Raw genomic sequence first — 21,960 nt, forward strand, 5'->3', positions numbered from 1 at the left:
TCATCTACAATAGCAAAAGATATACTTCACAAAATTATCGTTCATTTGAAAAAATAGACGACTCTGTGGTATTATTAAAAAATGGCCGGATTGGTATCATTAAAAATATTTGTTATTTTTATTTGCATGAAACAGAGAAAAAAATGGATATTTTTTACGAAGAAGTGATCAGATTAGGAAAGTATTTTCATTCATCTAAAAATGTGACCGTCCACAGCATTGAAGAGTGTATAGTCACTAAAAATTTACAAATTTGTGAAGCAAAGATGATCCTACAACCTTGTATGTTGACATCTATAGAGAATAAGCAGTATGTGATTTTCATACCACAAGGGTGTTATGGAGATTAAAGAAAACAACGTAGAAACATAAAGAATTAGGTCAAAAGAATCAACAAATTTTCTGTTTAATAAATATATTGTTAGGATGAATGTACAAGAAAATAAGGAATATAAGTTAATTTATTGGAAACAATATGTTGGAAACAAATTATTATGATTAAAACTACTTGATGTAAGTTATTTACATTTAATACTTGAGTGAATTTCGTGAAAGCTCATAAGTTGATTAAATGCAATCAATACAAAATTAAAAAATTTTTGGCTTTGCGCATTGTAAACCTGATGTTATTATTACATTTCTTTCGTTAAATTGTATACTGTGAACTAGTTCGGTTATATTTTTCTAATTTGTTTGACTTCTTCATTATAAATGTTTTAATTTTGCAGTAAAATTGTAATCCTATTTATACATTTTATTTAGGTGTGCGTTATTTTAGATCTGTAATATAATATATTTACGTCAAAATGTTTCTATTTATCTATCATAAAATTAGAACGTTCGGCCTCATAGTAAGGCTTATAAATCTAATAAATAATTATTCTTTAATCTAAACCTTTCACTTAATGAATAAAACTTACTTAATTGCATAAATTGATGATTTGTGGAAAAAGATACAATTTTCGTTTTTGTATTACTCTTTAAATCATTCAAAAGATGTACTCTAGCTGTACAAATATATATACATATATGCACATATATTTTATTTATACATATATATTAATTGATGTATTAAGGCTGATTATAAATAAAAAACATAAATTTATAACAATACAATAAGTATTAAAATATTTTTTACCATTTAGAGCATCATTACTTAATAAGTCTTCTTAATCCTTTAAAACTCTTGTAGAGTAAATTTTTTGCCTACATTTTTTTTCTGTAAAACTATAAATAAGTCTTTTAAACTCTTTAGAACTCTTACTAAAAGTCCGAAATTTCAGGAAACATTTGATTTTTTCAGAGTTTTGAAGAGTTTGTAAGACTTATTCACTCTTCTCAGGACTTAGTTAAGGACGGTAAGACTTTCAAAATGTCTTCTGCAGAGTTTTGAAGACTTTAAAAGAGATTTTTCAGCAAATTATTTCCACAAGGGCAGGCATGCTAATAATATACGTTAGCCAACAAATTTTTTTCGTTTTTCCGAGGTAAACTATTATTGACCCAAAGCAGCGACGGTCACGGCTTAAGATCAATTAATTGTTGTCGCAAAAATTTTTTGATGTTAATTAAAAAAAATATATGTTTCTTAATTTAGTAAATTGTGTTAAATTAAAATATACCACGGGTATTTAGAAAATAGCAGTCAACTCAATTAAATCATTGTTGATTTATAAGTCATATGAAAGTGATACAATCATGAATAAACTATTTTATTGAATCGAGATAGAATTATTTCAAACCAAGTATAAAATTATAAAAGTTTGGAAAATCCAAAAGTCCCAAGTAACATCCGCTTGAGCAAGATTTTGGTGCCAGCGTCTTGAGCAAAACCCCTAGTTGCTAGTGTCTTTTTTTACATATGGGTCTTGCTCAAGTTTATTTAAAAAGATATGGTTCAAGATTTATATATAACTAGCTCAAGACATCTTGTGCAAGAATATGAGACAAGTCTAAAGCAAGGTGCATTGAAAAACTTTCTGACGCATTTTTTTGTACCAGAAACTCACAACAAAGATTTACCCATGACTTGCTCAAGATTTGCTCAAGATCCGTAATTCTCAGAAATCCACTGATTCTATAGTAAATATAGGAGGGGTAGAATGATGCGAACGGTTATTCGAAAACATTTCATCTTGAGCAAATCTTGAGCAACTCTTGCACAAGTATATTTATCATGCTTCTGGTGTCAGTCTTTCTCAAGACTTGAGCTATAATCTGGCCCAAAGTTCTTGTACAAGGCTTGTCAATTGAATTTGCTACAAGTATATGGAGCAAGACCCATAGGTAGAAAAAGACACTAACAACTATCGAAATTGAGACCAGATTTGCTCAAGCATTGAAAAAGATTGCTATATGGGTGCACGCCTCATAATCTCATTTTCCATAATAAAATCGATTAAAATAAAATACAAATACTTTTAAATGTTTCGCCCCATTGTCCACTCAGAAAAGAAAGGTACTGCGTATGTATTGTAAACGAACCTTATTTACATAGATATAGATATACAAACGATAAGTGGATTTTAGTTTATTGCTAATTATAATTAAACTATATTGAATTAGACCGTGATCTTCGAAAGTACTTAGTTTTAGATAATACTAAAGCGTATAAATAAAAATGCACTTGATCAGTTAAGTTTTTCGGCAGTTATCGTGACCACGCCAGCTTCCATACATCAGACACACAGACGTCCACGGAATAATTTTTTTGAACATTTTTTGTATTTATTTAAAAAGCAAAATGTCTTTTAAAAATGTTACAAGTGTTGAAACTAGTGTGTTTCCATGAAATTTATGTGTGAACATGATTCCACAAGTGCGATAGAAAATAAATAGAGAAAATTTTAGTTCCAAAAATCACTTGATTTTTGTAAGGCGAGAGTAGAGCACTACCTCATCTGCTTCGCTTATGAGGCGTGCAATTGGCTCAATCATAAATAATTTTAAGTAAATTTCGGTTTTCAATTTAAAATGTAAGAAATTTTCTTCGGCCAAGAAAAAATTTCTTAAGTCAAGGTATATCCGTTTTTTTCTGAGGTAGCTTTTCAGTCAATTTAAATATGGTTGAAAACTGATTAATTTCGGAATATTGCCAAAAAAAAACCAAAATAAATTGGTTATTATTAATAAACGGAATGGAAAAAATTCTAACATAAAAAATACCAGTTTGAAAGTCAATATCAACTAAATTCTTGTTCTAAACACCAGTGTGATGAAAATTAATTTCAGATAAGGATATGTAAGAAACGACTGGCGTACGAAGTTATAACTCCATAGTACAGTTTTTTTATATCAATATTTCATAACAATATTGACATATTATGTAGAACGATTAATAAATTAATATACTTTTTTATTAAATTATATTACTTTTGTTTTTTTACTTTCTATACGAAGAAAATTCTTTATAACATAATAAAATACTCAGTTTTTCCAATTTTTTTATATACAGTTTAAACTGCATAATACTCGCGAATGTAATTGAATTCACCCCACGGAAAAAAAATTATACTAAAAATTACGATATTAATATCGTAATCTAGGATCCGACGTTCACTATCTTGAGTTCTCCCTGTAAAAATATACATTGAAAATTCACTATCATGAGATTTGAATTTTTTTCAATAATTTCAATTGATTTCAATTTTTTAGTATATATCTATAGATATATAATTTGCATAAAGCGAAGTTTTTTAATTTTTTTCAATAAATATTTTTAAACAAGGCTATTCCCGAGTCGAAAATTCAGACCCGTTTAAGCTGTACTTTTTTCCAACAATTCTTAGAAAATTGAGTGGTCAGGAAAGACTGCTCAGTTAAATACTATATAAACTCGACGCCTGGTTTGACTGTAAATAGTGGAGTTTTGTCCCATTTTGACAGGATTACAGTCTAACCACGCGTTGAATAATAATAAAAATTTAAATAATAATAATTACTTTTGTCGTACCGTGCCTGGGGACGCAGGTTCGAACCCAACTAGAGACCGAATTTTTTTTTGTTTTTTTAATAATAATAATAATAATTTTGTTATTAGTAAAATGATAAAAAAAAATTTTTTCGAGTTTTTTTTGTTTTATATTATTTTTAATGTAGAGCTAAACACATGTTTAGACCGCTTGACTCTTTATTTAGACCTAACTTCTGCTACTTATAGAAATAAAGTGAAAATCGCATTCGTTCTAACCGAGACTCGAACCCGAGACGCGCGCTTGCCAGACCGATAACTAACCCCTACACCGTACGACCGATGAGTTAACATACCTCTCATCATTCTTATAAGCTAAATTTATGCAATGACATTATATGCGTATAAAATTTTTTTTCTACATTTCTGCACATTTCAGACGAAAATTCGTCGATTCCCGAAAAAAAATATTTTATACGCACCGATAGCTTTTCACCGGGGCTTTTTGCCGGAATACGCTTTTATGGTATCTGGAACGCGACATATAAACTTTTGAATGAAAGATATTTTCTGATTCAGTTTGTCAAGCTGATTCAGAAAATGGGTGAATTTTTTAAAAGTTGCGCTATAAAGACGACTGCAATAGTTAGATTATTATGAAATCTACTAATAGTGATATTATTATTATTATTATTATTATTATTATTATTATTATTTATTATGCTTTGGATAAAATTTACATTGAAAACGGAACTCAGTGGAGCTGTTTTCACTATGTCCTTAGTTCACCCCGACTTTTACAGCTAAAACGGGTCTGATGTTTCGACTCTGCATTATTATTATTATTCTTTGGATAAAATTTACATTGAAAACGGAACTCAGTGGACCTGTTTTCACTGTATCCATAGTTCACTCCGACTTTTACTGCCAAAACAGGCGTCTTCTAAGGCGGCGAATTGAACTACAAAGGATTTGGAAACTTTTACAGCTTAAACGGGTCTGATATTTCGACTCGGGTTATTTTACATTTAAAAATTTACTTGTTATACATGAATTTTTACGATATAGAAACGAATTTTTCGCGATTCTATAACATAAAAATTTGTGTGTAACCAATATTAATTTTAAAATGTAAAATAATAAAACTCAAGATATTTAAAATCGGATCCGGGATTACTATATTTATACTGTAATTTTTAGTATAATTATTTTTCCGTGGACTTCGACAAAAAAAATTTTTTTTACGTGATATACATACAAAACGGTGAATACTATTTCAAAAATTCGAAGCGTTTGTTTTTTTACTGGCATATATTTGATTTATTTTCATATCGGTATGAATAGAAAAAATTTTTGTAGACGTAAAAAGTTCCATTTCGTGGAACATCGTGAAACTAAATGAAACATTGTTAGTCGTGTAAAGAGTAGTTATATAACGTGCGTTAATGAAATTCACTTTATATAAAATGTATCGGCGTAAGATCATTTGGGAATGTCGTTTGTGTCATGCATTGAATGATTACAATCACCGGATATCCAGGTCACAACAGTCTTGAACCTCAACTTCATCATATCGTCATCGACACGGTATTTGAAAGTTGTTATTGTTATTGTTATCATATCAACTTTATTTTCATCATATCTAATTTAGGATAACAATGACGATTGACTTAGATTTAGATTATAGGTCAAAGTCATCTTTAGCAGATAATTACTTTTTGTTTAAGAGAAATTAAATCTTAATAGATAAGTTAGAGGTGTGCGAATATTCGAATTTAAGAATTCTCCGAGACGATTTATTCAAATGATTCAAATAGTTCACATAATTCGAACTACGTTTACAAACCTATTATAGTGTCAACCTGTGCTGTACATTTTTTTAAAATCTTGCTTTTCAAATTTATTTAAGTGAAACTACATTTAAGTCAAAACTTTAGATCTACGCTACAAAATCTTTTAGGGCAAAAGTGGTTTTCCGATTTTCAACAATTAATAATTTTCAATTCTCAATTTCAATAATAAAGAAATCTTGATTACAGTTCGATTTTGAGATGTCAAGCGCTTATCAAATCTCTATGTTGGAGGTCCATAAATTCATGGCCATTCTGACTATTCTCGGCTAGATATCCGGCCGACTTTGTATGTTTGTAAATAAAATTTTGTCATGCGATATTTTTAGAATGAATCAAACGATTGAGATACGCGATACAGCGTTTGAGAGGGCTTATGGAGAATTAAGTGCAGTATGATTTTTTTAAGCTTTTTTCCCATACAGGAAGCCCCAGAGTTGAACGACGGGGCCATGCCTGGGACATTATTGGGAAGCCCATCTTGGCAAACCAATATTGTCCCATGCCTGGGCCATAACTGGGCAATCAGCCTTGGCCATTCCAATGATTACCCAGGCTTGGGCCAAGACTGAATAACCTAGCCTTGGCCAAGCCTAGAGTCACCCTAACTTGGGCCAAGTTTGTGTAACCTAACCTCGGCCGTTGGATGGTAACCCTAACATGGGCCAAGACTGAATAAACTAGCCTTGGCCAAGCCTAGAGTCACCCTAACTTGAGCCAGGACTGGGCAATCTAGCCTTGGTCAATCCAATGATTACCCGAGCTTGGACTAGAACTGAGTCCCCCAGCCATGACCATTCAATGGCGATCCAGGCTTGGGCCAGGACTGAGCAACCTAGCTTTGGCCGACTCAATGATTACCCGAGCGTTAGCCAAGACTGGGATGCCTAGCCTTGGCCGTTGAATGGCAACCCAGACTTGAGCCAGAATTGGGCAACCTAACTTTGGCCATTCAATGGGAAATCCAAATTTAATTAATCATTAAGTAATAGAATTTGGAACAGTAAATATTTATTACTTAACGAATATTTGATAGCAAATGCTAAAATTGAAAATTTATTATTTCAACAAAACAATTGTATATCGTCAAAATTAATACGGTCTTAAAAAAAAATTAAAGTATTATAGATTTAGCTTATATGAATGGTGAGATGTACGTTAAGTTATCGGTTGTACGGCGTAGGGGTTAGTGGTTGGTCTGGCAAGCGCGCGGCTCGGGTTCGAATCTCAGTTAGGGTAAATGCGGTTTTCACTTTATTTCTAGAATTAGCGAAAGTTAGGTCTAAATTAAGAGTTAAGTCGTCTAAATTTGCGTTAGCTCTACATCAAAATTGAAATAAATTATTGACAATTAAAAAATTTCTTTTTTATAATTTCAACTAAAAACTACTCATTTTATACAAAATAATTTAACCGTTTCGTAGAATTTTGCTTTTTTTTTTTTAGAGAATTCAATTTATTCGAAATTGGGTTCTTAATACTAATTTGGTTTCACATTAAACAATTAAATTCTAAATATATTTTGTAATCTACTTATTTTAGTAAATTCTATAGTGGTGAATAAGCCTGGGCTTGCTTTGGCTTAAAAACTTGGGCCAGTCTTGGTTATCATGCTTGGGCCAGTCTTGGCAACCAAGCTTGGCACCCTGTTATCACTCCAGACTTCTACCAAGGCTGGGCCAAAGCGGGTTTACAAGCATGGGCCAGAGATAGACAGCATTGCGCCAAGCACGGCCCATATCTGGCCCCGTCGTATTGTCCTGTATGGGTTAAGATAAATTTCAAATTTTTTAGCTAATTGGCTTAAAAACTCAAACACGAAAGATACTGCAGTTTTGAAATTCCAAAAAAATGTTATTTCGAAGAAATGCTTGGATTTATTAGTCCAAAGACTATATATGGAAATTAATACGGCAATAATATTTCTATAATATCCGATAGACAATAATTTAACGAACTTACAATAACAATATAAAAAAAGATACTGAAATTTTTTTCTACGTGTAACATTTAATCGATTTTTCAGCTATAGATTTGATTTGTAAATTAGTTTGAGAGATGCGAAGTTTTTGATCAGCATAAAAAAATGGAAAGTGCCAAAATTGCTGATGATAGAAATGCTTAAGGTATCGTATATATTACTCACCTAGGGTAGGAAAGTAAGAAATGTCTCAGATCACATGTAATTGTTGGCCGAGGCGAAGCCGAGGTCGACAAACATGTGATCTGAGGCTTTCTTATTTACTGGCTAAGGTCAGTATACTATTTTTCTGTTCGATGGAGCCAGAAAGCGGCAACTTCGTTTAGCGCAGCGACCTGGAAGTTTGCGCTTTCTGGCTGGAAGACAGAAAAGAAATTTTTCCGCGAACGAGTATACAATTTTCGAACGTTACAAAGAGTTGAAATCGTCTCAGGTACGTGGTGATGGAACTGATAATGAAAAGAAGTGCCCATAAGTTCGGTCTTATTTTCATTCGAGATCACATCCGCATCGTTATCATTCTCAATATAATAGAAATTTTTTTTCTTGAAAAAAGTTCAAAAAAGTTTTTCACGTTACTAATTGCTCCAGAAAAAGTGATGTACTTCAGTGGAAATAAAGATTAACAAAGCTTAGATAGTAGTACCACACCATATCAACCATTTATAGAATGCAATAAGGGTCTTTGAAAAATTTGTGCAAACTAGCTCACCCGTGCGAATATTTCGCACAATATCATCATGATGAAATAAAGAATGGTCATGTTATAATGTAGAAATATGTTTATGGAAATATTGAAATTCGAATTCTTTTCAATATTTTCAATATTTCTAAATTTCTTCTCTAATAGAGAATTAATATTGTCTATCGTTTTGAATTCTTTTTTCTAACCAGGGATAAGCTTTAATATGGTATTTGAATTTTTAAGTTTGATAAAAAGAATTCAATTAGATCTAGCCTGAACACAAGAAATGATATATCATTATTGGTGAAGTGAATCTAGCTATAGTAATGACAATGCACAAATTTTGAGAAATTGAAATGTTTTGAAAGTGGTGAGAATCGAAAAAGAGAAAATTATAAAAACATTGAGACCGTATGTCATGTGCTAGATTTAAGAATAAGCACAATAACATTGATTTTAAACAAGTTTTGAATAAGTCTTGACCAATGTATTTGGCAAAGTCATTTGTAAAAAATCAGATAATTCTTAGGCAAGGTAGTTAATCAAGATTCTGTATTCTGATTAGAGACAAGATTATGTAGTCTGTACTTGGAATAGTGGCAGACTTGGACTAAATTTTGAAAGTAGAGCGCTTAGCAATAATTTATTAAGTCTATTTGTCGAGTCTGCATTCAGATTTCGACAAGAATCTTGGTCAGGAATCTTGACCTAGACTTAAACGAAAAAAGCAAAAGTCCATGAGAGCGCATCTCACTCTTTTTCTCACTCGATGGTCCTTTTTTCGCTCACACCTTTACTCGATTTTACTATGGAGTTTCAAAGTGTGGTTGTGAGAAGTATCAGATTTCTAGTTATTGTCTGGCTGAATTTTGGCTCAAGACGCCCAAGAATCTTGACGAAGTATTTGTGGTAATTTTTCGATAATTCTTGAGTAACCAGAAAAAAAAAAATTATAATTAAGTAATTTCTTACAGAGTATTTTTTATTTTTTTTTTTTAAACATCGGCGCCCTTTTTTCTTGTCATATGCGCACGCAGTTTAAAAAAATCTAGCTTGATCAATAGTTTTCACGTGACAAATAAGAAAAGTTCGTTTGGCTTTGTACGGTTGTATCGTAGTGAATTTTAATAAAAATTCAATTAAAAAAAAAAATACGTAAACTAGACCACTGATATGAAATACGGACCCAGTTAATCGAATTCTTAAACTAATAAAAAAGGTCCGGTCTTGAAATATCAATTTGTTCGGGAGTAATCGTTGGTACATCCAAAATGGGGTGACATCCGGACGTCCACGTAAAATTTTTTTCAAAATAGCAACTTAAAATGATTTTAGAAAGTAAAAGATGGTTTAATTTAAGTGTTTTTTCGGTGTACATCTACTTATATCATTGTATAAGTGTAGTATGCTTGTGATAGAGGCATTTAAAAATCACAAAATTGCTTGAACTTAACGAGTCGAGTATAAAGCACAACCTCACGCGCTTCGCGCTATGAGGCGTGCAATATTCCTAGCGAATTATAAACTAACTGTTGTCTCCTGTTATAGATCTCCAACCAGTATTATCAATGAAACTTCTTGGGTGCGCTTTCTGTCACAATTTGAGGAAAAATTTATTGTCGCCGGTGATTTTAATGCACACCACCCATATTGGGGCAACAGATCACGTTGTCAAGAAGGTAGGGAACTTTTCAATGTGTTAGAAAGATCAGAAGTGGGAATTTTAAACCAAGGGAGTTCCACACACTGTTCACGTCAATATGGTACAGAGTCTGCCATAGTTTTAACTTTTGTCGATGACACTTCCTTGGCGTCATACAATTGGACGGTAGGTCAGGATTCTTGAGGAAGTGATCACTATCCTATATCAATTACGCTCAATGAAAGAATTGAATCGAAAATTTATTTCAAGTCAACGAATCTAGTTATCTCCGAAACTGACTGGAATTTAGTAGACGAGAACCTACTATCTTGCATAGCTCAATGTGCCGAAATAATTAGGAATAATAGCATAGATACGCAAGTAAAATATACAACCTTTTTTAGCCATTATTACCAAATGTATAGAGACAGCCATCCGAAGGAAAAACTTCAACAAATCTGCTAAACAGAATAATCGTAAAACGCAGACTAGAGCTCCTTGTACCGCCCCTTGGTGGAACAACGACTGCAAGAAATTAGTGAGAATTAGAAAAGCAGGATTGCTTCAGTTTAAACATAACGCCAGCAGAAAAAATAACTTTCGTAATTTAGTGAGAGCAGAGCACAATGCCAAAGCGGGAATATCTAAAATTAAAAAAGCCAACTTTAAAACGTTCTGCAACTCAATAACAAAATACACTGATCCATCGTACATTTGGAAGAAGCTTAAGGTCTTTAAAAATAGGTGGAATATTTCTAGCACATCTAATGAATATTCAGAGGAACTTATCAACAACGTTAAAGATGCTATAGACCAGCTGTGTCCATCCTGGTCTCCACTAAAGAAATCCAGATTTCACAATGCATTCGGGGATCCGTTTTTGGAGCAACCTTTTCTCATGAACGAACTAAAGATTGCACTAAACAAGTGCAATACGAACAGCATCCCTGGACTAAAAGGTTCCCAGAGGAGCTCAAAAGACTGTTGCTAGCTCTATTCAACGAAATTTCTCAGAAAAAGGAATTTTCGAGCGAATGGCGTGAATACTTGGTCTTCTTCATTCCTAAAAGTGGCTCTAATGAGGTTCGGCCTATATCTTTGGCCTCGTGTCTTTTATAAATATTTGAAAGAATCTTACACATTAGATTGTCATGGTAGCTAGAACATAAGAAACTTCCCAGTCATCAATTTGGATTTAGGTGAAGAAAATCCTGCATGGACAACTTAGCCCTCCTGAATGCTGAGATCCTAAGCGCTTTCGATGATGAGGAAGTGCTCGTCTGTCTATCAGTTGATATAAAAGGTGCGTACGACAATGTGATACCACATGTACTTGTAGATAGACTCAGAGAAGAGGAAATCCGAGAACTATTTCTATTTTTTGTCGATCAATTAGTTGGATGTAGAATCTTGTCACTCAGATTCGGAGACATAGACAAAAAAAGAATCGTTTACAATTCAAAAAATTGTGTCCTAAAGTCGATATTTATATTTAAAATTTAAAAAGTAAATTAAAAAAAAATAAGCATTCATTATTATTAATTTTTGCTTTATAATAAAAATAGCTAAAACAAAAAAGGATTCAATTTGGATTCTTCCGTGCGAATTTAGTTTCTGAATTGCTGCCTAGTTAGGTAGCCAAATTCGGACTGAATGAGGCTTGGATAGTCACCAGCAAGTGTGGTTTCCAAACCACCGTTTAAGTCGGAAGCCAAGTTAGGCCCAAACTCGCAACTGCGTTACTTCCGGGACGTGGGCCAACTTTGGCTTCCTGGTTCGGCGCGAACTTGGAATTCGGCATGCCTAATTCGAAACGAACCACCGCCGAATTTAAATTTCTGGTCGGGTGTAAGTATGCGTCAATCTTCATGGCAGAGGCAATGGCCATTTCCACCACGCTAGATTTGTTCTTCACCAGCAGCGATTCAATATTTTACATCTTTAGTGACTCTAAAAGTATTCTCATGGCCCTCAAAAACTATCGCAACTCGGAAAAGCAAAGCCCTATTGTTAATCGTGTATTAAGGACCAATTACACAGACTTCATTTGCTAGATAAAATATTCCAATTTCACTCATGTATTCTCGCTCATGTAGGCATTCATCATAATAAAACTGTAGATCTTCTGGCTAAAGAAAGTGTAAGGGCGGGTATTGATTCCCAACTGTTAATTCCCGCTTCTGATCTAAAAGGTGTTTGGAAAAAGAAAATCCGAAATAAATTCAATCGGTGGTGCCTAGTTACAGGCAGATATAAAGAAACTAATTATTTCCGCAAATTTTATACAGAAAGCGCACATTTGTGGTTTAAAAATTTTAAATTCGATAGAAAAACTATTGTATCAATTAATACACTAAGAAGTGGACACACTTCCCTAGTATCTAGCTTATTTCGATTCAGAATTGTAAAGTTAAATCAATGTCTTTGTGGAGAGTCTGAGGAAGAACTTAATCACGTGTTCTGGCAGTGTAAGTTATATGATGAAGCTAGAGAATATTTATTTCATGATCTCAAAAGATAAATTATATCCTCCTTACAGTATCGAAGCCATGTTAAGTGAGATGAATCCTTTGTCTGTGATTGCTCTCTCTAAATTCATAAATACTATTAAACTTAGCATTTAATTTCTTTTTGCTTTTATTTTTTGTTCATTTTCTAATTTTTGAACAGAATACTTTGTTATTTAAATACAGTGCCTTACAATAAAATCTAGTATGTAGGTGATGTTCTAGTTTGAAGTCTTCTCTGTGAGAGGGCTCTAGTAAGTAAGAACTTTGTAATAATTTTTGTTTTATAAAAATTTATGTATAAGTTTTTGAGGCTGAATTGGGATATCCCAAGGCCTTTCTGTACTTTTATATTTTTAAATAAAAAAAAAAAAAAAAGTGGAAAATCCAAAAGTGCACGCCTCATAACGCTCATTTATTTTTAAGAAAAATAAATTGTGTAACTGATAAAAAAAAAGAAAATTATAATTAAGTAATTTCTTACAGAGTACTTTTTTTAAAATATCAGCGCCCTTTTTTCTTGTTAAATGCGTACGCAGTCTAAAAATCTAGCTTTATCAAGTGGCGCCATAGTTTTCACGTGACAAATAAGAAAAATTCGTTTGTCTTTGTACGGTTATATCGTAATAAATTTTAATAAAAATTCAATTAAAAAAAAAATACGTAAACTAGGCTACTGATATGAAATACGGACCCAGTTCATCGCATTTGTAAACTAATAAAAAAGGTCCGGTCTTGAAATATCAATTTGTTCGGGAGTAATCATTGGTACATCCAAAATGGGGTGACATCCGGACGTCCACGTAAAATTTTTTTCAAAACGTTTTTTTTTTCAAAATAGCTACATGAAATGATTTTAGAAAGTAAAAGATGGTTTGATTTAAGTGATTTCTCCGTGTACATCTACTTATATTATTGTATAAGTGTAATATGGTTGTGATAGAGACATTTAAAGATCACAAAATTGCTTGACCTTGACGAGTCGAGTATAAAGCACAACCTCACGCGCTTGTGCTATGAGGCGTGCAAAAAATCATTTTATTCACGGCAGAGTGATATGAGCTTTCAGCTCAAGGCATTCTTATATAATAATTAAGGTTATAATTTAGGATGTTTTTACTTGTATCACTGTAGAGTGTTTTACAAGGGAGGGTGGGGAATTATTCTCTCCACTTTTTTCTCCGCAATATAATCTCTCAACCCCGTCATTATAACTCTCAACCACTTTTTCGTCCCCACCCCCTGCATGTCGGGATTTTTTCTTTCATGCCCGACACACATGTGCTGCGACTGTGGCCGACTTACGCGTTATAATCAGTACCTGCATTTGCATTACGGTCTTAAATAGTATGGAGGTACTTCTATAATGACATTTTACCTCCATAACTATACGGGAAAACCACAGAAAACCCGACCGGTACAGAGGCTGGCAATGAAACACACATATTCTTAGTTTATAATCATTGAAAAATATTGGTGCGCGCCGGAATCGAACCCTGGTCCCACTCTTTCGAAATGCAGGTACCGAGCCGATTAGGCTATTGCCAACCTGGCATTCTTATATATTTTCAATAAAAAAAAAAAAAAAAAAATAGAGATAATTATTAACTTTTTTTCAAAAAATTTTACCGTAAATTTTATTAGATTTTCGGTCCATTTTATGAAGTCTACCATAAAATAAATGAATTTTTTTGTAATTTTTGTTTCAAGAATGGTAATAAATAAAAAGGCCATTCGGCAGCCGAAATGGAAGTTGATTTCATGATGAATACATCGGTTGATTTGTCTTGTGGTTGAACAGTCTTTCGGTTCAAATGTCATCGGTTGAACTATCGCGATTGGACTGTCTGCGGTTTAATTGTTATACAACATTTGTAAAATTCAGGTGGGAACATCACATATTTGACACAATTAGAATCAAATTAGTGTCAAACAATTCCTAAAATCGAATATTCGCACACCCCAAATGAAATCACGGACACTCTTGCGAAAAGAAATATCACTGCAGGCATTCATCTAAGCTATAAATTACTATGTATATATGCTAACTTATATAAAAAATCTAACAAACAAATAGAGAATAGACAAATTCAGCGAAGTTCTATAGATACGTACAAGGTCACAACCTCTAAATTATCCAATTCAAAATTATTGACGTTGACAGTGAGTCAAGTAACCCAAGAAAAATTCTAAGGAAATGTTAAAATACAGCAAAGCTTGATGAAATTATTCCAAGCAGGCTTAGTTCAAAAAAGTAACTGCTGCTGCAAGAACTTGAATGGTTGATTCTCGAGCAGACGTCGAACCTGTAATCAGGAAGATTATGAATATTATCTGTGAACATTATTTACTTGCGCTGCAGAGTCCGCAGACCACTCTGCTATAAAAGTGCTAACACAAATGATCAAAGTAAGCTAATCTGAATGCTAAATAATTTCTTTAGCTAACTTGACAGTGATCTCCGGGACCGCGTTTATTAGAGATTGTCTGCACGGAACTAGAAAAATAAAGCACTACATTTGCGAAGGTTACATCTAATGCAAAGATTTTAGGGGACTTCTTTCCAATTGACCCGCTGAAAAAAACTCAAGAAACTTGTCCCTCAAAAATTCAATAAAATCACTATTTATTCTAGTACAAATTATTAAAAAATGTTTCCTAAGCCTTTTAACTTTTCTATAGTTGTCTGTATGTTTTAGAATTTTGTTTTTTATTCACTAATCCTTACAATTACTTGATTTTTTAAAAGTTATATACTTTAATTATCATGTATAAATTTAATTACTATGCATAATATATATTTCAACCGATTTGAGTTTTAGTTATGAAATCAAGTATATATATTAAATATTCAATGTTGTCATACTTATATGATTTGCAAGTGATGACTCAATATATGTAAAAGTCGTTTGGAAATACATTTAACGTCATAAAACTATGACTATCATCATTTATGATAGTATTTGTAATGATTCAGAAGTAAAAAACATATTGTATGTTAATTATACATTAATAAATAGCAGGTCATTAGAGAATTCATGAATTGTTTCAATTAGTCATCATTCAAATTAAATTTTTCAATTTTGAGGAAAAAATGTAAAAAATAGTTAACCCTACAAGCGAGCCCTTGAATCTTTGCTACTTTCAATCCAAAGCACTTGGGAAAATCATGGTTCAAAGGTTTCTATGATACATTTTAATTTTAAAAAGTATAAAAGAACCAAAAATGTCGCAGGACAACTAGTTTGGCAGTACATTCGAAATTTTACAGTTCTTAAAAAGAAACTTTTCCGCGAACGAGTATAAAATTTTCGAACGTTACCAAGAGTTGAGATCGTCTGAGGTACGTGGTGATGAAACTGGTAATGTAAGGAAGTGCCCATAAGTTCGGTCTTATTTTCATTCGAGATCATATCCGCATCGTTATTATTCTCAATAATCAACTTTTAGTGTTTCCCTTAAAATGGTATGCGAACGCAATTTTTAGCAAATTAAAGTCCCGGTCTGGGCTGTCTGAATTATTTTTTCGGTTACCGAAAAATTCCTACTGAGTAAGGTCCCTCCTCCCCCCTTTATCTTTTATTTCCCCAGTTCCCAAATTTGTCTTTAATGACAAATTTAGCTATAAATTATGGCTCTTTACCGTAAGATGGACGGTGGTGTTTATTACCCGGTAGGTCTTATTAGGTGTCTGAATGGTAGTTACGGAAAATGTCTCGGATAGCTTAACTGGTAGAGCCTTTGGCGCGTAACCAAACGATCCGGGTTCGTGTCCCGGTCTGGGCTGTCTGAATTATTTTTTCGGTTACCGAAAAATTCCTACTGAGTAAGGTCCCTCCTCCCCCCTTTATCTTTTATTTCCCCAGTTCCCAAATTTGTCTTTAATGACAAATTTAGCTATAAATTATGGCTTGATGTAATTTTTGGTATAATTTTTGCTGTAATTTGGCTGTAATTTTTCGAAGACACTGATGTTTGGTTTGTAATATAGAACAGCACAAGCTCTCGTGAATTATTCTATAGTAAATGAGTTTAATGTAACAATAAATACACAGATTGTATTTACTTATTGTAATTGTTATTGACTTATATAAGTCATGGTAATTTTATAGGTATCTCAAAGGAAAACGCTATATAGTGTATATATACTCTCTGATCATCTAGGGTCCAGAGAAAATAATATTTTTATGTTGGGAATTTAATTTTTAAGTAGAAATATTTTAGATTTCATTAAAAAGTAATAAGAAATTTTTATTCAAAAGAATTTTCACTTTATAAAATTATTTGTAACTTTGGAAGCAAAGTGTTGAAAAAAGAATTTTAAGAAAATAAATAAGCTAAGTTGAAATATTTATTGCTTTTCTAAAAATATCTCTTGAGTTAAAAATGTTTTCTCGAGTTAAGATGATCATATTTTCATCAGATTTTATAGAAATTTAATTCATACATTTATTTTGTATTTTACTGAAAAGCAAAATATATATTTGGTTAAAAAGTTTATGGATGTATTAAGTTTTATAAAAAAAAAACCGACAATTTTTTAATTCCCCACAATGAAAATCAATAATTTTTAGAAATTGTGGTTATTATTATCACCTCGATTTTTTAAAATCGATTTTTCATCAGATCACGTTTTAAGGTCTGAGTAAGCTATTCTGACTATTTCTGCGATGCCGACATAATGTCTGTATGTACGTGCAGGTGTGCGTGTGTGCATGAACGAAAAATTTTCAAAAAAATCCACAAAAATGACATGTCCTCGAGCAAGACTTTTATGTCAGAATCTCGTGTAAAACCCTTAGCTACAAAAGTAACACATACTTGAGCAAGACTCTGGAATAATTGTCTTAAACAAAATCCTTAGTTGCTAGTTTCTTTTTCTACGTATGTATCTTCTGCAATATTATGTAATTAGTTACCTACTCTAGAAAGGAATCCCCCATAAGCTTAGAATATAGAATAGATGATCAGCTGTTTGAACGCAAAATCAGGATAAAAGATCTAGGAGTCATGTTTTACACAAAACTAAGTTTCAATTGTCGAAAAGATTATTTAATACTATAATATTTATACTTTGACATACTATTAGTAAGCCTTACTTGCATGAAGTCACGGTTACCGAAGATTTACCGAAGTTTGGTTTGCCAAACTTGGGCATAGCTTGGAAAACCTACGGCAGTTCGAAGTTTGACATACTATTGGTATGCCTGACTCGCATGAAATCAGTTACCAAAGATTTGTCGAATTTGGGCGTAGCTTGGAAAAACTACGGCAGTGCCGAACTTTGGCTTGCCTATAGTGGAATTAATAAGGCGTGAATTAGGCTTGCCAAAGTTCGGAAAGCCCAACTTGCCCCGAATTGATTGTTCGGCAATGCCTCACGAAATTTCTAGTCGGGTTGAACTACAATATTTTTTGAATAAATTAGTCGATTTCGATTGGATTTACGGAATTCAATATAGTTTTTTAACTTTTACGAAATGGTTGGATTCAGTAAAATCAACAAAATTCAAAATTTTTTTTAAATTAACGACTAAAAAGTTCGAGAATAGAAAATCGATTCAACTAGAATAGCCCCACACTGATAAAAAATTAACTCGATTCAAGAGAAAAATTGTTGAACCAAGAAAGTCATTGTGGAGCTTCATCGTCTTGATTTAATTAATCAAATGCTTGATGACATAAATTTTTGTTAATTAATTAATAAATAATAAATTAATTAATAAATTTTTGTTAATTAAGTAAATTTTGCTTGATTCAAGGCAATAAAATTTTTAAAAATAATTTTCCTTATTCTAAATCAGGTCAATTTTTATTCTGGGTAGGCCCCTACATATATTTGTACCAGTATAAATATAATAAATCTGCCATTTAAACGATACATAAAAAGATTTGTCGGTATTAATCAAATAATATGATCCTGAAAGTTTCAGATTCTTAATTTAATCGGTTTTGAGTAAGGTAAAAGCCCCAGTAGCTGCTCATGTACCAGTACATGCTCCCCGAGTAAAAACATAAAATAGCCGCAACAGCGCCGTACGGAGTCCAAGTGCCCGCAACAGCGCCGAAACACAGCTGCAACAAATCTGTGACGAAATAATAAAATTGTGATTGCCGCAACACTTCCGCAACATCACCGCAACACGGCTGCACTGTCCCGAGTAAAAATTAAATTATTATTTTCTACTAAAAAATAATAAATTTCGACCGCCGCAACACCGCCGTAACTCCACCACAACAACGCCGTAACACCGCCGCAACATCGCCGTAACACCACCACAACACCGCTGCACTACCTTCGTTTGGTGGTATACATTGAAATAAAATATTTGTTGATCATTCAAATAGCTAAACTAAATTCTTTTAGTTAACTACGACTTGCAGCGCAGTTGGTAATGTTCGAGACTTTCATGCAGACGACCCAGGTTCGAATCCCATCGCAGTTTAATCATTATATAAAATTTTTCCAGGGTATTTCGATAGGCACGCCGCTTCTGTTCAACCCAGGGGACAGAATTAAAAATATACTTCAATAATACGACTAAAAAGAATCAATAATTTCGCGGTACTTTGGCCTGATTTAAAAATTTTTTTTCGTTTGAATATTAGGCATTTGAATAAAAGGAGATTAAACAATAGGTCTTACATTAAAATTTATGTTCAAGTTATTTATTAATTAATTATTGCATGATAAATTAATTATGATGCCATTTTTTGTGAAATTGTAGCTATGCTTTAGCATTGGGGTACAGCAGTGTTGCAGCGGTGTTGCGGCGACGATTTGAATAACATCAAGCAGCGTGCAGCTGTGTTGCGGTTATGCGAGTCGAGAATAAAGATTTCGTGTTGCGGCGATTTTGTCTTCCAAACGGCTGTAGTGCAGCGTTGTTGCGGCAGTGGATAAAAATTTTATTTTTTAAAAATCAATTTTTATTTTTAATCGGGTCACTCCAAGTATTTGTGAATATAGATATACAAATACATCGCGTGCCAAATGCCAAAAGGGCGTATTACAGCAGTTAGATAGGGTTCCATGCCAAAAGGGCGTATAAAAAAACTTGTTTTTGCCATTCTTTTTAGAATCGCTCAAAACGTAAAGATCTACAGAAAAAAAATTTTTGACGTACTAACGCCAAAAGGGCGTATCTTAAGATATACGTCCTTTTGGCTTTAGGAAATTATCGGTCTAAAGCCAAAAGGGCGTATAAAAAAATCAGGATTTTTCATAATTTCGAACAACAGTCTTCAAAATTGTCCGGAGAAAGTTTGTGTAAAAAAATATTTTGAAAAAGTCAGCATTTTCGATGGTAGTAAATTTAAATTTTCATCATTTCGGACAGTCCAATGATTAAAAAAGCATATAAATTGAAAGTTTTTTCGCGTACTAAAATTTTCATATCTTAATATATATATTTCTTCTGTGCGTGTGTTTGTCACTGAACACCTCCTAAACGGCTGGACGGATTTTAATGAAATTTTTTGTGTGTCTTCCAGTGGATTTCAGAATGGTTTAGATTCACAATTCAGTTCACAGGAAAATGTTTATTTAATAGATTTTTTATTTATAAATTGTCGTTGACCTTGAGTACCCACACGCACTTTTCATATATTTCATTAATATCATATATATATATATATATATATATATATATATATATATATATATATATATATATATATATATATATATTTTCATTACTTTGACTCCAAATTTTTTTTCTCTTGATTGTCTTGAGCTTGAAGTCATATTGGCCAAGGATTTTTAATAAATGATGTGAAGATCGGTAGTTATTAAATTAATATATTTTTAGTAAATTAAGCCATGAATCCCGATCCGAAAATTCTTTTGAAGAATTACTAAATTTTTATTATTACTTCTTCACCATAATTATTTTATTGGTATGAGGTCTCATACCATCAGAGAAAATTCAGGTGAAATTTAACAATTAAAATTCAAAGAAAGATTTATTTACTCAGTGACACTTTTTTCGGTAACCGAAAAAATAATAACTCAGAAAATGCTCAGACCAGGAATCGAACCTGGATCTTTTGGTGTCGCGCCAACTGCTCTACCCTTATATATATATATATATATAAGATAAATAAAAAACTTCATAAAATTGTAGTTAAAATCCATAATATGTACATATAGAATGAAAAACATTTTATTATGAGTAAGAAATTATTAACTAATCGCTAAAAAATTTTTGGAGCTGAGTATAGCTGAATATAGAACTGATAAAAACTCTATTTTTGAAAAACGAGGTAAAACCCATATAATCCCAATTTTAGAAAATTTTTAATTTTCTTAGCGGGAAGTTAAAAATTATACGCCCTTTTGGCTTTAGATCACTAAATTTTGAGTGTTCTAAAGCCAAAAGGGCGTATAACTCGAGTTATACGCCCTTTTGGCATTGAAAATTTTTTTTCATTTCTTAGCTTATAACATGTTTACAAAAGGATTGGCACAAAAAAAAATTAAACACCCTTTTGGTTTTGTAAAGCCAAAAGGGCGTATAACTTTTATACGCCCTTTTGGCATTTGGGCACGCGACATGGAGTGAGCATGTACTGGTACATAAGCAGCTACTGGGGCTCTTACCTTAAAAGATACGAATATTAAAAAAATAATCATCTCAGAATTGACTGAACCGATTGATCTAAACTATCAATGTGCATTGAGGACTGAATGGCTTCGAGAATATTGAGAACTACATAGATTTATAAGATCCTTGTGTTTAACCGCATGTGATTACGTAAGCACACGCACGCGCGTGTGCGTGTGTGTGTATGTGCGCGTAATCCTCTCATGATAGCCATTGAACAGGTTGACAGATCGTTTTTTAAATAAAAGATTATCTTTTTATGGTTATACATCAGCGTCAACGTCGTAAACTGCATTAGAATCGGTTAATTGGTTTTGGAAATATTATAGTTTGGGGTTTTCAAAAGAGTGCTCCCCCAGCACAAATATCAAACTTTTGACCTGGAAAATATATGAAAGTTGTATTTGTAAGCTCAAAACTTAGTAATTAAAATTGTTTGAATGTTTTGAGATTGTAAATAGCGAAAAGTTTCGAGGATGATCTGCAGAGTCAACCATTTTTCAGATTCTTTTTTTGCACGCCTTATAGCGCGAAGCGCGTGAGGTTGTGCTTTATACTCGACTCGTCAAGGTCAAGCAATTTTGTGATCTTTAAATGTCTCTATCACAACCATATTACACTTATACAATAATATAAGTAGATGTACACGGAGAAATCACTTAAATCAAACCATCTTTTACTTTCTAAAATCATTTCATGTAGCTATTTTGAAAAAAAAAAAACGTTTTGAAAAAAATTTTACATGGACGTCCGGATGTCACCCCATTTTGGATGTACCA

At 32.5% G+C, this 21,960-nt stretch overlaps 1 long non-coding RNA gene across 1 annotated transcript; it reads left to right on the plus strand.

Annotated features, from left to right (window-relative positions):
* The first annotated feature begins 2,027 nt into the window (after nucleotides 1-2,027).
* On the plus strand, nucleotides 2,028-21,764 carry LOC123263763. Its single transcript, XR_006509219.1, has 3 exons — nucleotides 2,028-2,359; nucleotides 8,961-8,963; nucleotides 21,752-21,764. It is a non-coding gene; the product is annotated as an uncharacterized LOC123263763 (long non-coding RNA).
* The last annotated feature ends 196 nt before the right edge of the window (nucleotides 21,765-21,960 follow it).

This window comes from Cotesia glomerata, linkage group LG4 (assembly GCF_020080835.1).
Source record: "Cotesia glomerata isolate CgM1 linkage group LG4, MPM_Cglom_v2.3, whole genome shotgun sequence".
In the NCBI taxonomy this organism is placed as follows: domain Eukaryota; kingdom Metazoa; phylum Arthropoda; class Insecta; order Hymenoptera; family Braconidae; genus Cotesia; species Cotesia glomerata.